Source organism: Camellia sinensis, chromosome 8 (assembly GCF_055761805.1).
Source record: "Camellia sinensis isolate YWXY chromosome 8, ASM5576180v1, whole genome shotgun sequence".
Classification (NCBI taxonomy): Eukaryota; Viridiplantae; Streptophyta; class Magnoliopsida; order Ericales; family Theaceae; genus Camellia; species Camellia sinensis.
Genome location: NC_138968.1, coordinates 104,235,179 through 104,252,255, shown reverse-complemented (window position 1 = coordinate 104,252,255; position 17,077 = coordinate 104,235,179). Strand labels below are relative to the sequence as shown.

The 17,077-nt window shown below is 36.8% G+C and overlaps 1 long non-coding RNA gene across 1 annotated transcript; it reads right to left on the bottom strand.

Moving 5' to 3' along the window:
• Positions 1 to 431: 431 nt before the first annotated feature.
• Positions 432 to 13,221, bottom strand: LOC114260934 (uncharacterized). The gene is made up of 3 exons (XR_003628788.2): positions 13,154 to 13,221; positions 1,011 to 1,098; positions 432 to 780 (listed from the first exon to the last, which is right to left on the bottom strand). It is a non-coding gene; the product is annotated as an uncharacterized LOC114260934 (long non-coding RNA).
• Between the last annotated feature and the right edge of the window lie 3,856 nt (positions 13,222 to 17,077).

The following is a 17,077-nucleotide window of genomic DNA, read 5'->3' as shown; positions in this document are numbered from 1 at the left end:
TATCCAGTAACTTCATGGAGCCCTAGTAGCATGAATAGCAGTATTCATTAGTTTTGCACACCTTATAACAAGATTGGAGAAAGGAAATAAAACACCAAAAGTAATAAATTACAATGATCCAGATTCCAGAAATCACAAATCCCTAGTCCAAACCAACAATCTAGCATGATTCCCACCAAAAGCGAAGTTCTAATTATTTGTAGTGGGAATACGAGCTCAAAATAAAGTGCTACGATTATTACTTTTTATCCATTTCTTTTTTTATTATAAAAAATGTGGAAAGGAAGTGCTATCATTTAAGGAACAACAGCATTTTAACAACATTAAGGAAAGAACAAGGTGGGTGGAATAATGTATGACTATTTTTCTTGCACCAGAATAAAATAAATATATTTTCTAGACATAAATTGGAAAAAAGCACATATATATACTTACAAAGCATGATTTTTGTTGGCCCAAAGCGTAAAGATAGGAAACATACCCTTCTCTCCCAGTAGGGAAGAAAGCAAACAAAATCATAGACTGGAGAAATGGTTGATACCAAAATAACATTGAGACCAGTAGTGCTGTCATAGGTCGGGTTCTATGTGGCATTCTAGAAGACCGAACTCACGACTTTCTTGCAATGACAGCGACAGGCATTTTCTCCTTGGACTCTAATTCCTCATCAGAGCTTATGACAATTACTGTCTTTAGTTTTGAAGGATCGTAGTGCTTCTTCTGTGCAGCAGTTGCTGCTATTATTGCACCTCTATCATTGACAACTTCTGCAAGTGGTTTCTGCAGATTTAATATAATCAATTACAAATAGAATACAGATATTTGGTCCATAACTAGGGCTAGTCTTCAAAATTAGGTCTCAACCATGTCACACCCACCCTATTGAGAAATCCATATGTGTCATGCTAAGTAAGTAATATGACAGATCCATTCATCTTGGTAAAATTCATCAGTAAAACTAATACAATAGGCACTCAAAAGATTGCCCATGAATGGGCATTACACCATACCTTCTTCCAGGATCAGTTAATCATCAGTGGCATACTTGTTATCCTCATAATACCTTCTCTCGCTTTCTGCCTTGCTCTCATTGTGGTTCTGAATGAAAAAGGAAAATGCAATGCCAAAGTCAAAGAAAAACAGATCTGATCAAACACTGAAATCTACTTCCAAACTCTGGATCATTGCACATTATGTAATATACGGATATCAGATCACCAATGTGGACCCATTGTCGACACACTGAAATCTATTCAAATAATGTGTAGCTACGAGGAGAATGTTATTATAAGATAGTGGTATTACAAGATAAGATAGAATACCAAAACAATAAAAATGAATACATTTAGGAAACTTAGAAGTAGCAGTCAGTGGCATGGCATCAATCAAAGATCAAAGGAAAGAAAAATGTCTAAGAAGGTATGGCCAAGTACAGCATAGATCAATTACCACATGTACAAAAGAGGAGTGAACATGGGCTTTTAACAAAGGCAAACTCAACTCAAGTGCAATGATCAATGGAACTGGGAAAACACACACATCAGTAGTTGATTTAATATCTGTATTCCTCTTTTGTAAAAAACAAACACTCACAGAACCTGTATTGTACAAAACCACAACCATCAAAAAGATGAAGTCAATGTTGATTAATGTGATGGACCAACAAACATTTTTGTGTAATGTTCACACTAATTTATCATTTATATTAACTTATATTTCATTTACTTTTATCTCAGCTTTTACATTCTGCTCAACAGAAACTTCCGAGAATCACAAAGAGAGCCTCAATCAACATTTGACTCCATATATGCTGGTGGGACCATCAAGAAAACTCCAGACAATGCTCAGTCGACATTAGCCTCCATAACTAGCGACAAATGCTAACTAAGACAAACAGAAAAGCTAGTATTTGTATGGGACCCCCTGGCTTACGATTCTCCATATTCCAAGCTGTAACTAAGCTGGACATTATTTAAAAATAATTTTCCCACACAAAAAAAAAAAAAAAAAACCAAGAAGAACGATACCAAACATGAGAAAGGTAAAAGCAAGCAAACCCGGATAAGAACTACTCTATTCGAAGCACCAAAAATAACTATCAAACTACTGCAGAGGATGACATTCAAGATTTAGGGGGCTGCCCAGTTCGATAATGGGGAGGGTGGTCCCGAGACAATCTTTAAAGGATGCAAGTGGTATCGGCTTTCAAACTCAAAACATCTAACACTATGGTGCACATCATTATACTTCTATGTTTTGATTAGAAAAATAAATACTTTTAAGGACTTTCAAAGTTTCCATATTGGAGGATGGAGAATTTGGAAAAGAAAAAACATTATCATAATATTCCCAATTTCAGGATCTTTTCTACTATGACAAAATCAAATCAAATTAATTGTGTACTGCAATAGTCAGTACAACAATAATTCATATGCCTATGCACAGATCAAATGACAAACAAATTACCAAAATTCTTGAATGAGAAAGTAAAAAAATATATCAAGGTGGATTAGGGGCAAGGATTTGGGTATGTGGTATGAACCTTGTCAATATCTTCAATGATTTCAGGATTAAGCTCCATCTTGCATGCATCCAGGACTTGTTGCAACTGCCACAACTTTGTTGCTCCAAAAACAGCACCAGCAACAGGACGGTCTTTCAAAACAAAGGCCGAGAGTTAATAGTTGATGAGTCAAATACATAGTGCAATGTATTTATTTCATCAATAAGCTACACCAAGAACATACAACACTTTCAGCAAAAGAATTTGGTTTCGAGCTTCAAAACCTTGCACCCCATTTAGTCCAAAACCCGCTTTTTTTTTTCTAGCCTAACCACTTAAAAAGCAGCAAGACCAAAAAATGGCCAGCAGGCCACATTATTTGGGTTAGTCATACAATTGATTGGTCGGCCGACCATGTTCAATGTAGAAAATATTTCTACAGCAACAGGCTACTCCCATGCACGAGATTTGACCACCTATCCATTTTTGAAGATATTTCCACTGGAAGGCAGTTAATAATCTATAAATAGGCCATCTCCCTTCAAAATTTAGGGTTAGAGAATTGTTTTTGACACACCTAGGAGTTCCTTCAAAGCTCTTTCTCTTGATATTCAAAATAGATACTCTATAAATACACCATTGAAGCTTGAACTTGAAGTTTTTTGCTGAAGTTTTGAACCAAATTTTAGATACTTGAGAGTGTTTGGATTGAAGTTTGTGAATCAAGAAGCTCTTCCTCTTTTCAATAGGTTGATCTTTGAACTCTTTTCATTACCTATTCTTTTATTCCCTTATTCTTCATCCCCTGTTTTAAACATTGATTTTCAGAGTTGTTTTAGGCTTAAAAATGGAATTTAAACCTTGTTGAAGGTGGAAGGGTTAGCCACCCTTCCATAGGCTTATCCATTAGTGATGTTCCCGTGGTGTTCTTCATGCTTTTGCTTCTTTTTCTTCAATTTCAACACTGTTTTAGTTAGTTTTTGTATGAATGTGAACTGTATATATGTATTTAAAGCTTTAAATAGATAGCTTAATTCTTGACTCTATCCCTCTTCTTCAAAGTTATTGTAAGTTCTCTTCTAGTTCTATCTTTGAAGCATGGAAATGGATGTCTCATCCATATTCCATGAGTAGGAAGATGAGCATACAACAACTCTTTATCGCTTTTATTCATTTTCTTAGTCTTGTTTTGATTTTGCTTTGAAGCCATATGAGAGATCTTTCATCAGAGGTATTAGAGACTCTTATAGTTCCCTTTGAAGCATGGAAATGGATTTCAATTCATCTTCCATAAGTAGGAAGAAGAGTCTCTTTGCTTTCCTTAATGATGTAATCTTTTGTTTGTAAGCTTTATTTTCAAGAATGGCTTTCTCTAAACATATTCTCTCTAAATTTGGGTACTCACTTACTCTAATTTTCCAGGAGATATAGTAAGTTTCATGCTATCTCTTTGAATGCTTCCTCTTCTTAATTTGCCTTAGCTTTGTATTCATTGATTTCCGTCCCGTTGCTTCATTAATCATCATCTAAATACCCTTGGGATGTTTGATAATTTGTGAAGCAAACGTACTCTCTCATTGAAAATCTTTATGACAGGAGGGAACATGAGAGATGAACATCTTTTGGAAACCCTTTGTTTTTGCTATGTTCCAGTTTTGTTGCAATAGGTCTTTCTCCAGAAGCAGTGGCCGACCGGTCATAATCTTGTACGAGTTCGTTAGGCCAGCCAACCACTTTGTTTGTACGGCAATGGTGGTTTTTCAACAAAATAGAGCAGATCCTCAGGTCCAAAACAGAATTATTTTTCTGACTCTAAATAGGACAGTTTCTGGTAATAAGTAAAGGGGATTTCAGGAGGATGTTCTTGCTTGTACGCACGCGATTCCTCGCCTTTCAGTCGCTTTGAGATTTGTATTGTAATAATTAGTTAATTCATTTGTGTTTGTAATAATTAGTTAATTAGGACATTTGGACCCTCTTGTAAGAGGCAAATTTGTAACACTTGATATATGTCTTCCAACCTCCATTTCTTTCTCCATTTTATTTAAATGCTTACCATAGTTGTATAGCATGTGAGTCCGAACCATAGGGCAATCGCATTCGAGGAGACTAAACCTGTAATAACCCGACTCTCTCATATGCTCCATATGTTTTAATTCTCTCATTATAGGTGTGGTTATATGTGTGATTATGTGAAATTCCATGTTTTAATGTGTGTGCATTTCATGTTTATCAACTTGTATCTGTCAGTTATGAGAAAATATGTTGAAATTACAACCTTTAAACTGGAAATTGAAAGCCTTAGAGGCGTGATAAACCGAAATTGACTCTACAGTTATGATTAGCATGATTTTTAGAATATAATATGAAGTTTTGTAAAAATTTGATTTGCAATGAATTAATTAGATTTATTGAAGCCAAACTCACTTTAATGGGTTCAGAAATCGAAATTGAGTTTTTGAATATGCAAATAGGAATTTTTAGAGTCATTTGGGAAGTTTAATTGAAAATTTATTCAGTCTAATTCGTTAAGGCGTGTTTGGCAAGTATCCTAGCTATATATATGTGATATAAGTTCCCTTTTGAGCTCATCTCCTCTCATTTTTTTGAGTGGAAAATTCGGGAGAGTCATCCAAGAGAGTAAAGAGAGAGAGAGAGAGAGAGAGAGAGAGAGATAGAGAGAGAGAAGAAGAGACTTCTATCTAAAGGCTTGGAGCTTGGGAATTTAAGGGGGGGAAATCAAGGATATAGCTCAAGGTAAGTGTAAATCCACTAGCATTCCCTTAATCTCTCTGTAATTGCTTGGAATTGAGACCTAGGATGAAGCTTTTACACTCATTGAAGTTATGGTTTATGAGTTATGATCTTGATTGCATATATTTCATGAAATTGAACATGTGATCTTTGGATTTGGTTAATTAAAGGGTTGATTCTTGTGTTTTGAGTTGTCTTGAGTTAGATTATGAGCAATTACCTTTTAATCTTTAGTTTTTGCATGCTTTGAACTCATATATGTATATATGTTTGTATAGGTTTTGATAGACCATGAAAAGATGAAGAAATGAAAGAATTGCGGCAATTTGAGTTGTATATCCAATTAAAATGAGTTATAATCTAATTGAGCTTGAAATTCATGTTTATTATGGTCATATGTTATGTTTTTGAAATGAATTGCTTGAAATAAAGCCTTGAAAATGCCTTTGGAAAGCTTGAAGTTGTTGAATTTTCAGATTGCTCAAACAAAGCCCAGGACTGCATGTGTGGGGCTCATGGCCGCACATGCAGGATGCATAGCTGCATGTGCGGGCTCACGGTCGCACATACGAAAAACAGGGAAGGCAAGTTGGGTAGTCTACAATAAAAGCACATGTGAAGCCACATGTGCAGTGGAGGGACTTCTGCACGTGCGGCCAGTGGGGAAAAATTCTATCAAATTCTTTCACCCTTTTCGACCCACTAAATCTGTTAATGTGTGATTTAAGCCTCCAAAATGCTTAAAGATGAATAAGAGTTAAACGAATCGAACAAATGATTAAAGAGAAAAGGCTAAGGAAAGTGAATTACTTACAAGTTATGTGTGTACCAGGTGTAGGTCACGTGCCAGAAGGGACGGTTGCACGACCACATCACTGTGAGTAATAGTAGTGTAATGATATATCTTATTTATGTAATTTTGCTTCCAATTTCTATATCCTGATCGTGAATGGCATCTATATCTTGATTGTGAATGGCATACGTTATATGAATTATGTTTTGATAGAAATGATTGAACAATGGTATATGAAATGGAGTCGAGGTCATTCTGCTTCGGTTATGAATAATGGGCCCGAGGCCGTTATGATATGAACTACTTATGACTCATAGCTCTAAGGCCGAGGGAGATGGAGATTGAGACATGCCAATGTTTTATCTACCCTATAATGATATGGATTGTTTATGACTCGTGGCCTAAGGCCGAGAGAGATGGAGACATACCGATGTTCCATTTACCCTATAATATTCTGAACAGTTGTTGATATGTTGGGCTTGAGGCTGTTGTGTATTATGTTGGGCCTAAGGCCATTTCGTATTATATTGGGCCCAAGGCCATTCCGACTTATGTGGGCCTGAGGCCATTTTGGAATATGATTATGAATAAGACATGTACATGATTTATATCTTTATTCTTTAAGACATGTGCTCATTTGAATGAACCTCCTTACATTATTATTACTCAATGAGCCTTGCTCACTCTATATTTATATATGTTTATGTAGTTGATCAGCTCGAAGGCCAATCCTAGGTCTGCTCAGGAGCCTTTTGTTGGGCCTGTTTTGTTAAGTCTCCAAAGTTGGAGCCTTTTTGCCTTTTGAGGAGTCCCTATGCTACATTTTTGTTAAGCCTTTGGTGGCTTGTATTGAACACTTGATCAATATGTAATTTTGGGCTTCTAACTCTTATGAATACCTACATGACTTGGATGTGTATATATATATGAACTGTGTATGCGAACTCTTTATTTGACGTGATATTTTAAAATCTTGGCATATAAGCACTACTCAATAGACGTTTTATTATTTATTTGCTTCCGCTTTAGGCCCTGTTATTGAATTTTGTGAAATTTGTGTTTTGAGGCCTAAGTACAGGTCAATCATGGCCTAAAATTTTAGGGGCAGGTTTAGGTCGTGACAAAACCCCTCCGAGGAGCATGAAAACCTGCTCCAATGACCTAAAAACTTCACGTCTTTCAACTAGAATTCGCACTTCCCAAACTTGGCATACAATTTGTGGGCTCTAAGCAACTCAAGCACAACTCGCAAGTGTTCCTCGTGCTCCTTCTCAGAGGGTGAGTAAATTAAAATGTCATCAACAAAGACAACCACAATGGTCTAGAAACTCGTGAAAGATTCGATTCATCAACTCCATAAACAAAGTCGGTGCATTGGTTAACCCAAAAGGTATCACTAGGATCTCGTAATGGCTATTCCACGTACGGAATATCATTTTTTGGATATCTTCCTCCTTCACCCTCAATTGGAGATAACCCGATCTCAAGTCTATCTTAGAGAAGCAACAAGATCCTTTCAGTTGGTTAAACAAATCATTTATACGAGGCATTGGGTACTTGTTCTTAACAGTTACCCGATTCAATTTCTGATAGTCAATACAGAGTCACATTGTGCCACCCTTCTTCTTGGTGAAGAGAGCTGGTGCTCCGCAAGGCAAAGTGCTAAGGCGGATAAACCTTTATCTAACAATTCTTAGAGTTGAACCTTTAACTCGCTCAGCTCAGCAGATGCAAATCTATACGGTGCCATAAAAATCGATGCCGTGCCAAGCACTAAATCAATAGAGAACTCTATCTCACAGTAAGGTGGCAAACTAGTGGGATCATCGGGAAAGACGTCCAGGTATTCACAAACTACCCTCGGTAACTCAACTACATCACTCTCAACACCCAACCACGTGAATCACATACTGGCAACAAGGCTCTATTAACTCTGTCCCCCAAGAAATAAAAACAATCATAACTCGAGGTACATACATTAACCCTCTAACGGTAACTGTCTATAACAGCTCAATAAGATGACAACCAATCCATACCCAAGATAACATCAAAACTTAACATATCAATAAACACAAATGCAAAAAAAAGTCGGCAACCGGCAACCTCTATCTCATAACCCCGACATCCCTAGTCCAACACAACCTCACTACCGACTGGTGACTCTACCCTGAGTAAAGATGCTAACCGAGCCATTTCTAACCCCCATACTGATGCAAATGCAGACGAGATAAAAGAATGGGATGCACTCATATCAATCAACACATTAGTAATATAATTACACAATAAGAAGTTACCTCTCACTACTGAAGGCGCTGGTACTAAATCTGGCGTGGTAGTAGCATATACACGTCATGTAGGTCTCTACTCTACCTGCTTATCACTAGGAGCATAAGTCTGATGCACAGACTGAGCCGAAGAGGCTCCCTAATTGGCCCTCGAGGCCTGAGTTGACTGTGCAGGTTGAAAAGTCTGTGCCTGCCTCTAACCAAACACACTGGATGTGCCACCCAACTAAGGGCAAAACCTTCTCACGAGCCTCGACTGCCCACACTGATAACAGGTAGGCAGTTGCCCACTCCTTTGACTTTAGCTCTAAGAACGAGCTGTCGATGGTGCAGACTGCTGCCCTCCTCCTCTATGCAGGCAAGCTGGAGATTTATAACCCAACTGACCACACTTAAAACAAGTGAAACCTCTCTAACTACCTCTCTTTGAACCTGAACACGGCATAGGAAAGGTGGATCTAGACTGTGTTTCTTGGGATTGCTGTGGAATGGAACCCCTCTGCCCCTCTTGTTATCGCTGGTACTCCCATGAACATCCCTGGATCTCTTCTTAGAGCCCCTTATCTGCTCCTCCTCCATCTGAATCACGGTCTCTAAATGAGCCGCCGCCTCCACAAGGCAACCGTAATCCCTAATCATAGATACGGCCACCTTGGAAAGGAGTCTGGTCATCAGCGTCTTCTCAAATTCCAAGCAACGGCGTTCCTCCATCGCCACAAGCTCAGATGCAAACCTCGATAAGCTGGTAAAGGTAGCCTCAAACTCGGTCACTGGTGTGTTAAGCTGCTTGAGCTTCAAGAATTGCTCTCTCAACTTCTCCTTAACAGTGGGAGGCAAAAACTTGTCCTGGAAGGCGTTGACAAAAACCTCCAAAGTCATCCCGATCATTGACCCTCATCTCCCTTCAACTGGAAGGATGCCAAGGTCATTCTCAACCCATCGACCTCGATGCTAAGCATCTCGGATGTCTTCACCATCTACTCCGACCACTCATCCGCCTTTAGTGGCTCATTCAGATCTTCTAAAAACTCATCCGAATTCAATAGGAAGAACTCCCTCTTCAAAAAAGATGGCCCTGTCTCCCCTACTTGGGCTTGGACTTGATTCTTAGCCCTGAGAATGCCTATGGATTCCTGCAAGGCTTCGGCCATTTCTTGCACCAAAGCGCCCATGGCCTGTTGACACACTAGTTCGGCCACATTGGTCTGACCAACTCTTTCCTCCTGTGCCGGAATTTCATCCGATGACGGCACCTCCTACCATCTAGGCCTGCCACACCTAGTACCACCACACCCATGTCCTAGCATCCTAATAGAGGTAATGTCAAAGGTTAGTACATTTATAAATGTACCAAAGCTAACTCACTCGTGTCCTAATGCTGTGGTGGACAACATATAATTCACTCCACGTAAGCATATAATCACATAAATACATACGAACTTCCTTTTTAGATAATGATTGTCCCGCAGCGCTGCCAGAGTTCCAATTAGAAATAGTATCAAGTGCTCTTCTAACAGAACTTCTAGAAACCGGTAGACCCAATCAACATCTTAGAAATTAAATCACATACCTATATAATCACATAAGCATACCATACATACAAATATCTCTATCAATCGAGATAAACTTATTGTGGTAAGAACCACTTTCCACGTACTCAAAGTATTCAAACCTGGTAGGCTTTGATACCAAGTTGTAACGTCCCAAAATAAATATAGTAGCCCATCCACAACATTAATAAATAACAACAATAATAAAGTAATTATCTTCCATTAGTTTCCAATTAGGTTTACAAAAGAGTAACATATGCAAGTATACATTCACAACCCTATCCTTGAATCTATAGCATATGTTACATAATAGAATGAACATCAAGCAATTAAGAAATGCCCTAAGGGCTTACAGTTTTCTAAGACAGTGCTTGGTTTCAACAAAATGGATTTAAATCCAATATAGTTAAAGCCCTAGGCTTGTACAAGTAAATACAACAAAATAAACAAAATAAAGCCCTTGCTCCAGGTCCTCCTAAGCTATTGCCTTGGCGGAGGCATTTCATCAGCACTTCAAAATGTTTTTCCCATATAGGGTGAGCCAAAGTCCAGTAGAAATAATCTAACACAGTATATGAATCTTAACAAAGATATAAGGGTGAAATGCATATGCAATACTCGTGACAAAACATTTTATATCTTTTTTTGAAACCATGCAATGCCAGGTTCATGCCACAATTCAAGAATCATTTCCTTTACATTAGAAACATGATAGTGAATCATAACTCTGGGAATCTCTAGACAAGTATCACATTTCACGAAAATTTCGTCCATGAGAAACCGTAAACCGGCACCCATGTAAGTGTAGGCTATACAAACATTATTATTGCTATTTTACAGATATTTCATCCACGGGATTGGCACCCATATATATGCACGATTTTTAGGACTTTCATCATGGACACACATGCTAACTTATTTGATGTAACAACAACTTTCTCCCAGATTCACCCCTTTTTCTCAAGACAATATACATTTTCCAAGTATTAAATGTGTAACAATGCCAATGCAAACGAATAAGAAAATAGTTTCAATTTGCCTAATCCTCATGCAATTTCTACAATAATCATAGCTATCCTCCACCAATAGTCCAAAACAAATATCTCTAAACAAATAGATAATTTCAATAAAGACAAACCTTCCAAATTTCAAGATGTGAGTGATAATACATATCCAACTCTACCATCATCATCCGTAACAACTCAATTTCACCATTTCAATATCAACTCCATTTATCAGTACAAAATCAACATTTGAGATTTCTAGGAAAAAAACCCTCTTTCCTTTATAAATAATTTCCCAAGGTAAAAACCCATCATTTTATCATATCTCATTAACAAATATCTATCCACAGCCATTCCCAATAAACCATTTGAAAACCCCTCCTTTTGATTTTGAACCAAAACTCAAGATTTGTTCAAAAATCCACTTTTTCACAATGTTGTTTTATAAAAACAAATAACCAAATTAAAACTCATATGGAAGTGCGGAGAATCCCTCCCTCAAGCTTTAGAAGGTGGAAGAGAAGGGCTTAAAAAAACTCAACGTCAACGAAATCACGAACCACTCGGATCAAAAGGAAGTCCTTAACACGATCTACAATCTATCTCAAAGGATCAGGGTGAAAGGGTACCTCCAGGTGAGTAGATCTAAGAATCTAAGTGGGAAAAGTAGACTTTAGAGAGAGAGAGAGAGAGAGACGAGAGGTTCACAATTAAAGATGGAGAAAGAGGAGTAACAAATGAGGAAAAAATGCTTTTGGTTGTATTTATAGTGACTAGGTATTAATAGAATAATAGCTCCAAAGTCAAATGAAAAGAACAAGTCAAAAATCTCCAAAAAGTAGGGCCTAAGCCGAACAAAAATTTGAAAAAGACTCACAGGGGTCGACCCTCGAGACAGTTGTGTCGACCCTCGAGACAGTTGTGTCGACCCTCAAGAAGAAAAAGCTGAGACACAAATGTTGGCTACAGACAAAGATCGATCCTAGGAAACCATGGTGTTGACCTTATTTTTCAGTAGACAACCTAGAACCAAACAAGAAGGAAATGGTCGACCCTAGGAACCCATGGTGTCGACCCTATTTTTCAGTAGAAATTTCCAAGATTGAGCAGCAAGATAGTGTCGACACCACTCGGACTAGTGTCAACCCCAGAGGTCAACAACAGGACAAGTGTTGACACCACCAAGACTGGTGTCAACCCCAAATTTCAGTAGCCAAACCAAGAGCACAACAACAAGGTGGTGTCAACACCACCAAGACTGGTGTCGACCCTAGGAGCAGAACAAAACAAAGAGAATGAGGCAGTGTTGACACCACCAAGGATGGTGTTGACCCTCGAAGCAAAAACCCAGCAAAAGAGAGGGAAAGACGACCGCTACGCACATGGTTTCCTAGATTCAAAAGTAATAAATGGGTTGGGTCTAAGCCTGGATCGCTATACCTACTATCTTTTATTTTTATTATATTTTTTAGTCTTTCCAAATTCTTACCTAAATTCATGAATCAAACATAACATAAAGTTGGGTACATTACTTTTTCAAATTTCTTTTTTTTTTTTTTTGAAAGTTCTGAATTAATATTAATTTTTAAAGTTGTGTACTACAAACTTTTATCACACATGTCTCTCAACATAATAATTATTGAAATTTATTTTAGTTGTTATCTCAAAGATTAGTGATAGAGTAAAAAAAAAATGTGTAGGTCTTAAAGTAAAAATTTTATGTTAGAATTTGTTCAAATGTAATTATCTTAATATTTATAAATATTTTTTTATTGATTGATAAAAAGCACGATAAACATGAAGATGATTATTATTATTATTATTATTATTATTATTATTATTATTATTATTATTATTATGATGATGATGATGATGATGATGTTGGGTTATTAAAATATGATATATTATAGGCTTAAATCAAGAATTATTAGAAAAAAAATTGACCTGAACTAGATTTTCTAGGCTTATTTTTAATATTTAATCTAATATTGGAACTCTAAACTAGCCCATACTGGTCAGGAATTAATAAAGACAATTTTTAATAATCAAGACAATTTTTAAGGAAAAATTAGTCTAACATCCTTATCTAATTTTTGATAATGAAAATGTCCACAATATTATTTTTTGTAGCTTAAGCTCCCTCAACAACACACCACACCACAACACACTTTAATTCAAGATTTATCATTGTCACCAGTGCCAAAGATTGGAAAGAGAAAGAGAGACACAACAACAATAAAGTAAAACAACTGAGAGAGAGATACCCATCGAACAGGCTCTCTCGCGCCATGGTGGCTCAGGTGAAAAAACCAGGCTCTCTCGGTGGTGGTGACCTCGATCGCAACTACTTAAAGAAGACCAAGACCTTGATTTGTGCTCTCAATCTTCTCTATCACAACCACCCTCTTCCCCAAGACGTCTTCGATTCCATTTCCACCATCTATTTTAACAGTAACAACAATGACGGTGGAGACGCTGCGGAGGGCATCATCGTTGACGGCGATGGTGACGGTGTTGGTGGATCTAATGTTAATGTTGTTCAGAAGGTTTCGGTGAGATATACTCATCTTTAAATTTGAGTTTTCTTGGAATTTGGATCAATTTTGTGGCTGTGATTTGAAAATCTAGGGTTATTTGCTGTTCTGAATTTTGGGTTTTGGTTTTTTCTCGTTGTGTTTGATGGGTTTTCATTTTTTTTTTTTTTACTTTTTACACTGAATTGAAATTTTTGTCCTAAAAAATAAAATTTAGGAGTAAAGTTTTTATTTTGTTTCTTTTCGCCTTGAATGTACATAGAGATATCTAGGAAGAAAATTCAACATGTTATTTTCAGTTTAGATGTTGTCACACCCCACTTTTTTATACTCGAATAACATTAACAAAAATCCATTTCCATTAAGAACAAGTAGAACTATACATACATTACCTCCATAAACAAATGAAAGTCTTCTTAATTGTACATATATAGAATGCAATAGAAATTACATGTAAACAAAATGCCTATAGGCTTACATCTTTACAATAAAAGTAAAGGTTTAACCCTTTTACAACAATGGCGTTTCGCCAACAAGTATAGGCCCCGTGGCCAACAATTAAGGAAGATCACTGATCTTGAATCATCTCTCAACTTGCACCTGAAAAATATTAACAATGTGGGATGAACATAAAGTCTAGTAGAGATCCCAACATGATCCTAAACAATAACAACATACAGATATCTATGATCATGAATGCACCATGACATACAATATAAATAATGTGAGAGTTTAATATTCAAAATATACTTATATAAGTATATTTTCTCCAAAAACATCCATTTGAACAGTATAAGGTGTAAAACCATTTGTTTTCTTTCCAATTGTCCAATTTAGTTCAAAAAATATTTCTTCAACACATACAACATTGGTTATTTAAACCTCCACGTTAATATAAAAGAATTTTGTCTCCACATTTGTTTTGAAAGCACGTTCACAGATGCAAGTCACAACCCAAACCCATAACTCAACCCACTACACACACTTATGCAACAGCACATTTACTATTTTCCTTGGCCACAGGCCCAAGGGTAAAGAGCACCCATAACAAAAATACCGAGAAATATATATTTCTAAATATAATTAACTAAACATAATACATACTTCCATTTCCACCAGCCTATAGCGCGAATGACAAATGATACAACCCACATAACACATAATGTTTTACCGGTCTCACCCAGAGAATAATGACCCTAAGGTCACATTTTATCGGGTGCAAACTGGAAGGTAGAGGAACCTATCATAAGGCACCACGCTTTACCAGCTTAATACGGAGAGAAACAGACTTCCTTTCACACTTTACCAGGTGCAAACTGGAAGGGACGAGGAATCTTTGTCAAGGTGTTATGCTTTACAGGTCTCACTCGGAGGGAAGCGAACCCCCAAACAATAAAACAACAATAACACAACATGCTAAACTACATAATATCATACAAGTGTAATACAATACATCATCTACTCAACAACAACAATGTCATCCTCCACCGATGACCAAGGATAAAGCCTCTAAATCGATAAATAGATACACGGCTCATACAATATAAATTCATAGCTAATTCCACCTTTTCAAATCAACCATTTCTCATTTCATTTCATAAAAGAGTTACACATGCCATTTTATTTCCAAAACTAAATCCGTTGTTTTAAAACCATCAACTACGTCCACTCTTGTCCAAAACTTCAACTTTTTCCTTAAACCAATCCAATTCATAAAATATAACTACAATGCAAAATTAATCAAAGCCACTACTAAACCTACTTAAGTTTCATTTTAATAACTACACCACTATTCCAATTTTTTAACACATAACTCGGTTATTACACATCTTCACCCCTTTAGGAATAATTAAGCCCATAATAATAAATTAGGGATTTTCCGCACTCTCAACACAAACATGCTCAGCTACCTCTCAATTAACTGAAACAACCACAACTCATCCAATTTCAACTCCCAAAGATCCAAACCCTAAACCCCTATCATGCTTTTTGTAAAATTTCTTAACAAACCTGTTTTTAAATGCCATAAAAACTACCAAATGTATATCTATAATGAGGTATTCAAAAGGAGCAAAGAAATTCCTACCTCTTGAAACGAAAAGGAGACAACCCAAAAATTACCGACGATGAAATGATGATCCACTCATATTAAATGGAAGCCCTCGCCAAACTCTACTATAACGATTCTGGTTTAGACTCAACCCGTTAACTGTTATGGATCTGGGATTTCTTATCTTAAATGGTTGTTCATACCCTTATATATCCTATTCTTGATTGAGTTTGGTTATTTAGCTGTCGTTGTTGCGTTTGGAACTAGTTGGGAGTTCGTTTTTTAAAGGAGTCTTTGCCCAAATTTTGGTCAGTTCGCTCGAGTGGTCCTTTGGTCTCTCAAGCGGTCTTTGAAAACTCTCAATATTTTTACAGGCCTACAAAAGTACTAGAAGGGTGGTGTTTTTAGCTCGAGCGATCTTTCTTGCGCTAGCAGTCTTAGCTCGAGCGGTATATTAGTTCATAAAACTTCTGGAAGGGTGTCATTGTGCGCTCGAGTGGTAACTTTGTTCGCTCGAGTGATCTCACTTATTGTGTCTGGTCGCTCGAGCGGTGTTTTAGTCGCTTGAGCGATCTGCGCGTATATTAGTTTGTAAAACTCACATTTTCAGTCATTTTCTCGTCTCACACTCTCTCTTTACACTCCAAAAACCTAGATTTACTCTCTCTTTCTCTAGAACTCATCTTTTACCTTCAAATACACTATCATCCATTGATCTCTACACCCTATTCCCTTTGAGAAAAAAGGTAAAGCTCACTTAGAACTTCATTCTAATCGGAGCAAAATTTATTTTCGGCTTCATCAAGGTTTCTTCACTCTTTCTTGCCTTTTAGCTTTGAGGTAAGGATTTCCCCACACTTTTATATGGTTTTTAACTTGGTTATTTTGTCTTTCTAAAGAGATCATGGGATTTGGGGATTTTGAACAAAAATCTAGGGCTTTGGTTTAAAATCAAAATAAGGGTTTTCAAATGGATTCTTGAAAATGGTTGTGGGATTGTAAATGTTGTTGAGTTGTGATAAAATGATGTATTTCTATCATTGGAATTGATTTATAAAGAAAATGGGATTTTGCCCTAAATTCTTAGATGGTTGATTTGTAAAGAAAGAAATGGAAATGATGTTGGATTTTTTCTGAAATCAGAATGATGATGATGATGTTGATGAGGATGGTGGAGTTGGATATGTATTATCACTCCCATCTCGAAATTTTGGAAAGTATATTTGTATTGAAAATTATCTTTTGTTTAGAGATATCTATTTTGGGCTATCTGTGAAGGATAACTATGATTGTTGTAGAAATTGCATGTGAATTAGGTGAATTGAAACTAATTTTTCATCCATTTGCATTGAGCATTGTTGCATATTTAACACATTGAAAATATATATTATTTTGAGAAAAATGGGTGAATACTTTGGTGAATTTGGGTAGAGGGTGTGGTTGTGGTATAATGTTGGCTTGTGTGTCCTTAGTGAAAGTCCAGAAATCCGCACGGTTAGTGCCGAGCCTTCCGGTTAGTACTGGTAAAAATGGCATTGGTAGTGCTTGTATAGCCTACTTACAAACATGTACCTAGAGATTCCTAGTGCTTGTATCCACTGCCA